We start from the raw sequence: 6,927 nt of genomic DNA on the forward strand, positions 1-6,927 counted from the left end.
TTGGGATGAGGGTCACGATGGCTTCATAGAAAGAGTTCGGAACTTTGTCTTTCAGTTTTATTGAAGAGTTGGAGGAGTATTGGTGTGAGTTCTGATTTGAAGGTCTTGTAGAATTCTGCTATAAATCTATCTGGTCCTGGGCTCTTCTCAGATTGGAGGTCTCTTATTGCTGTTTCTATTTCAAATGGGTCTGATAAGTTGGTATAACTCATCTTGGTTTAGTTTCGATATGACTATATTTGCTAGGAAATCATCCATTTCTTCCAGATTCTCAAACTTATTAGCATAAAGGTTTGAGAAGTATTCCTTCATAATGTTCTGAATCTTGGTTGTTTCTATAGTGATGTTTCCAAGGATGAAGGTTTCTGCTCTTTGTCAGTTCTTGCTGGTGGTGAGTAGACTCCACTCACATACTACACCTGACACCTATGTCCTGGGCTCTCTCTGTTGATAAGGCAGCCAGAGCTAGCCACCACAACGTCCGTGGACACCAGCAAGTCCTCTGGTTTGTCTCTTTGACCAATCTGCCTGGATTTTTCCTCTCTGGACAAACTCTCTGTACTGTGATGGCACACTTGGTGTGATTCTCTAGTCTAGGACTGTTCACTGGAACACTGAAACTGATTTCTATGCGAGAGCTTGCTTAGCCTACAGCTTCCCCTCCGCCATCTTCCTCTGGACCCTGAATAATTTAGTTTAAAATAAAGTTTATTTTTCACAGTTGTGCAGACTGGGAAGTTCAAGGTCAACTTACTGGCATCTTGGAAGAGCCTTGTTGCTGTGTACTTCATGGTGGGAGGCAATTCATAAGCAAATAGAGGGAGTGTGACAGAAAGAAGAGGAAACAAAACCATTCTTGCCATTTCAGACTCACTCCACGAAAACAGCATTATTCCACAAACACTGTCATCTATTTTCCATGAGATACCCATGCAGACCTGATCAATCGAGATGCCTTAGAGTATCTCTCTTCCACCAGTATTTAGCTCATTCATTCATTAAACCAAGCTCTAGTGTGTGTATCTATGTGTGTGTGTGTGTGTGTGTGTGTGTGTGTGTGTGTGTCTGTCTGTCTGTCTGTGTGTCTGTGTCTGTGTCTGTGTCTGTGCCTGTGTGTCTTATGTGTTTGCACTAAGCCAAGAATCATCTCAGGAAGAGTTGCAAAAAAATGAATCTGTTCTCCTAAGTCTGTAGTGTCATGGGGATGGGAGGAGAAACCTTAATCATTACTGTTTCTGTACAGTATTACAAACTAGGAGAAATGGGACTGATATTGTTCTAAAAAGAGATAGCATCAATGAAGAATTGAAGAGTAAAGTAAGAACAGAAGAGTAATCCAAAAACTGAGCCTTGATGGCCAGCATTGAAGGGGAAAGTAGTCAAAGGTTTGTAATAAAGCCTAGGTAGCTATTGGAATCACACCCCACAGTACCATGGAGGCTTACAGAAGAGAACACTTCAGAAAAGAGAATAGTCTTCTGTTCAATGCTTCATGGAGGTTAAAAGAAGACAAAGTAATGAAAATAGCCCTTCAAAATGGTAGAGGTCATTATCAATGTTAGAAAGGGTTGACTGAACTAACAGTGGTAGAGCATAAGTTAGATTGATTTAAAGAGAGGATTATTAAGATATTAAGATGTTAAGAAGATATTAAGTGAAAGAAGCAGGGAAATAAATTCTTTAATATCCCATGAATACCCCCAAGAAGAGGAAATTTTTAAAATGATCTTTAAGTAGTTGTACAAAGGAGGTATCATTTAGGAAAGCAGTTTATGAATACAGTACAGCTTGATCAGTGTTACTCCTTCCAATATTTCTTCCATAAGTTCAGTGTCACTCCTTCCAATATTTCTTTCTAAAGCTCAGTGTCAGTTAAAATCAACAGAAGTGGGAGGAAAACATTACAGTTTTCAATCTCAGAGCAAGTATGGATAGTTTACACCCTTGTGATATGCAAAATGTCATTTACCCAAAGTACAAACTCCAAAGTTGATGCTATCAACTCTGAGGAGATAGGAATAAGTAATGAAGTAAATGGTGGTGGTGGTGGTGGTGGTTGTGTGTGTGTATGTTTGTGTGTGTGTGTTCTTATGCACATGTGCATGCAAGACAGAGAGACAAGGAGATGGCAGAATTATGGGTTATTAAACAGAAAAAATTTAAAAACTCTTTTCTTCTCAACTGATTTAGTGAAAAACTGTGATTATGGTTAAAGTAGAAATCAAAGGAGGAAATCAGAATTAGCTTCCAAAGTGTTTTGTTTCCAATCTAGGCAACACTGATCTAACAGACTCTTTTTAATACAACATAACACTAAAACAATGCTCTTTTATGAGAATCTTGAACATATTCGCAAACAAGTGTGGCTCTCCCGGTTCTGTAAAAACAAAATATTACATAGATAATTTAGTACGTAATTATTGCCTTGAGTTTCCAATTACAAGTAGAGCAATCCAAAGCAGATCGGGCACTTGTCCTGGGGTCTTATCCCATGTTCTTTTGAAGAAGATGGAAGGCAAGTTTAGTGCAAACATTAACATAGTAGGAATATTCAGTCAGTTTGCCATAACAAGGCAGGTGATAGCAGAAAAAGGATGCTTCAACTCACTCTGAAAACCCCTAGTATTTGACTTCTGAAGAGTACTCTGCCTTGCTTATGCTTATTTTAGAGAAACTTCAAGGAATCTTGGGGAAAGAGCTTAATGGCTTTTCAAGAAGCAAACTTAAGCTGAGTGCTGGTGGGTCATACTTGTCATCCTAGCTACTCAGGAAGCTGAGATATGAGGATTCAGTTTGAAACCAGACAGAGCAGAAAAATTCATGAGACTCTTATTTCTAATTAACCAAATGAAGCTGGAAGGGGAGGTGTGGCTCAAATGGGAGAGTGTCAGCCTTGAGCACAAAAGCTAAAGCAGAGTAAGAGGCCTGAGTTCAAGCCCCAGAAACCCTCTTTTCCCCATCACCCCCCCCCCAGACTCACGAATTAAAAAGAACAGTAGTATGTCCTCTCTCTCAAGGCTTGGTGCTAATAGCACCAAGGAAGATAAATGATTACCCTCTTACAGGCTTCTGCTACTGCTCAGCTCTGGAATGTTCATTCCATCAGAGCTTGGTGTTCATGGTTGTGGTTGACTGGAAGGTAGAATGTTTAGTACTTCTTTAAAAGGTCATCAAACAGAAAAAAAATGAGTTCTGAGCTTCTTACCTCTTCAGGAGCCTACAGGCCCCATGAAAGTGCTCCTGAATAATGACTATGTTATCAACCTCAGTGCCACTAGATTATTCAAATCAGCTACAATTACTACAGCTAATAAAGTGCTAGTGCAGTGCACAATAGCTACAGTAATTGTGCAGCAGAATGATTAAACAGCAGGCTGAAATAATTAGTCCAATCTATCTCCAGCTATGGAGTCAAAACTCAAACAATCAAATCAATCAATTTGTGAAGAGTGCTGAGGGGAAAAGAAAATCAATGAAAAACACGTTTTCACAATAGAGCAATAAATCAATCGCATGCTATTGTGCTGCATCAATGTGCAAAAAAAATGTGGGAATAATATCAGTTATTGTGATTAAATAACAGAGCATTGTCTATAACTATAACTCAAGTTAGAAAGGAGATCTAATATTTGTCCGGGTTTATAAAACCTAAAATTTATATATATATATATATATATATATATATATATATATATATATATATATTGAGTGAATGCATTGCTGGAGATCCCCTTTGTCAGGAAGTCTCAGGCTCTACTCTTTTCATTGTACTAACACTCAAACAACCATGAGCAATGGCCTATGTGACCACTACAGAGAAATAACAGAGCAATCTTTCAGAAGTCTTCAGTAATGTACTTCTGCAAAGGACTTGTGCCTTTGCACAAGTATTATCTGAGGTGCATTTTTGGACATATGTTAAATGAAGGGGAGGAGAATAAATTTTTTAAACTAATCTATTGTACAGAGCAGCATATTGAGGGTAAGAGAAATCATGTCTTTTAAGGACATGTGGATGGTGACACAGCAGAGAGATGACAACCTCGCTTTGCACTTCAATACCTCCCTTCTGCCTGAGCAACTGACTGATACGCGTTCAGACGGAAGGATTTAAGGAAACCCTCTCATCTCTTGCTCCCTCCAACACATGGGTAGCTTCAAGATTTTGAAATCACGAGGTAGAGATTGTGAGTAGACACTGACAGGGCTTCAGGCCAGTCTCTGATGTACAGGCTTGGGTTGGATACCATGGCCTTAAAATGGGCACCTCTTGGGGTTGCTGGAGATGCAATGGAACTTAGAAGGCTCAGGCTGCTGTAGGTCTCTGCTTTTCAGATTGGCTCTAAAGTGTCTCGACAGTAGGTTAAACTGTTTACAGTACTCACTTAAGACATCTTCCAACACCATTGCTTGAGCACCTAGGGTATAAGTGTATTAAGTGGGCTATGTATATTACATTACATGATATTAAGTTCGTTCTGAAAACTACATTCAAAATTGGGCATTATCACTCCATGTTTGCAGAACTTTTAGAAGACAAAACTCAGAAGAGTCAAGTGCAATGGTATAGATAAGCAGCATCATGTTTCTCACTGCTCCAAGCTGTTTCTCATGTGGCACTCCAATCTTAGCAGTTATAACTTTCTTCATTGATCTCACATTCCAATATTTTTTATGATACTCAGGCTTGAACTCAGGGCCACCTATCATGTGTTCACTAGGAAGGCACTGCACTGGAGCATTAGTTATTTTTTTCAGATACAGTCTTATACTTTGAGCCTGGGACAGCCTCAGACCACAATCCTTCCATCTATTCCTCTGGCATAGTATTACAGCAATATACCACAACATTGTAGCTTATTTGTAGAGATGGGGGATCTAGGTAACATTTTTTGCTCAGTCTGGCCTTGAACCACATTTCTCCCTATCTCTACCTCTAGAGTATCTGGGACTATATGTGTAAGCTACCATGCTTGTTCTTCAAACATTTCTAAAACTTATTCCTTTTAATCTCATTTTTCAACAAAGTGAGAATTCACCATATAGAGAAAATGAATTACAATTTCTCTTGTGTAGTCCATATAATCAACATGCAGTTAAAAACAATGCAGTTATTAAATGATAACAGAAAGGTGATTTTTTTAAAATTTTATTTTATTTTATTTGTGAACATACTGTACAGAGGGGTTACAATTACATGGGCAGGATGATGCGTACATTTCTTACCAAGCATTGCAGCCAGAAAGGTGATATTTTGTGGTTGCCTAAGAGAACAATCAGACTTATTATAGGGAAAAGATAGGTAGATAGCCTAAAAAAGAACATTCAGCCAAGGGATGAATGACTTTACATCAAGGTAAGTCTAGAGGAATCCAAAGGCAAGCTTCCCTTAGCCAACGCAGCAAGATATTATGACAATGCACAAGCTTCCTGATTGGGAAAGCTCACTAGAAATTCACTGGTCAAAATCTTTAGAGTTAGACACTTAAGTTCCTTCTATTAAACAGATACCCAAATCCTATACTCCCAGAAGGCACACAGTTATTCAACAGCAGTCATTCTATTTGTGCAAACAAGAAGTTCATTGAGTCATAAGGACATATTGAGCATGCTTCCAGTTTCAGCTAAATCCCAAACATGTAAGCAGGCCTTCCCATACAAAGCCTACTATGATAGCATCTTCTGTACACACACACACACACACACACACACACACACACACACACACACACACACACACACACACACACACACACACACACACACACACAGACTTTGCCATGTTTTTAAAATTGTTTCCACTCTAAGATCAACATCGTGAAAATGGCAATACTTCCCAAGGCTATCTACAAATTCAATGCGATACCCATCAAAATTCCAACCTCATTCTTCAAGGAAATAGAAGAGGCAATCCAAAAATTCATATTTAACAAGGAAAGACCCCGAATAGCAAAAACGATCCTCAACAGAAAGAACACTGATGGAGGAATATTAATACCAAATTTCAAACTCTACTATAAAACCATAGTAATCAAAACAGCTTGGTACTGGCACAAGAACAGACCTCAGGACCAATGGAATAGAATTGAAAACCCAGAAATGAACCTACAGACCTATAGCCATCTAATCTTCGATAAGGGAGCTAAAAAAATAGAATGGAAGAAAGACAGCCTCTTCAGTAAATGGTGCTGGCAAAATTGGTTAACTACTTGTAGAAAACTAAAGCTAGATCCTTATATATCACCCTGCACCAGAATCAACTCCAAATGGATCAAAGACCTCGGAGTCAAATCAGACACTCTGAAAATATTACAGGATGGAATAGGAGAAACCCTAGGTCTTGTTGGCACAGACCGAAATTTTCTTAATAGAGACCCAGAAACACAGCAAATCAAAGAAAGGTTGAACAAATGGGATTGCATGACACTGCAGAGCTTCTGCATGGCAAAGGACATAGCTAGCAAGATCAATAGAAAGCCCATGGATTGGGAGAAGATCTTCACTAGCCATACAATGGACAAGGGTCTCATATCTAAAATATACCTAGAGCTCAAAAAATTAAATCCCCCAACAACAAATCTTCAAAGAAACAACTGCCCAATAAATAAGTGGGCTAAAGACTTAAAGAGAAACTTCTCTGAAGAGGAAAGAAGGGTGGCCAATAGACACATGAAGAAATGCTCAACCTCCCTAGCCATAAAAGAAATGCAAATCAAAACAACATTGAGATACCACCTCACCCCAGTTAGAATGGCTATAATCAAGAACTCTAATAACAACAGATGCTGGAGGGGATGTGGACAGAAGGGAACCCTACTGCATTGTTGGTGGGAGTGTAAACTTGTTCAACCACTTTGGAAAGCAGTATGGAGTTTCCTCAAAAGACTCCACATAGAGCTCCCCTATGACCCAGCAATCCCACTTTTG

Source organism: Dipodomys merriami, unplaced genomic scaffold, assembly GCF_024711535.1.
Source record: "Dipodomys merriami isolate MVZ:Mamm:240054 unplaced genomic scaffold, mDipMer1.0.p SCAF_2, whole genome shotgun sequence".
In the NCBI taxonomy this organism is placed as follows: Eukaryota; Metazoa; Chordata; class Mammalia; order Rodentia; family Heteromyidae; genus Dipodomys; species Dipodomys merriami.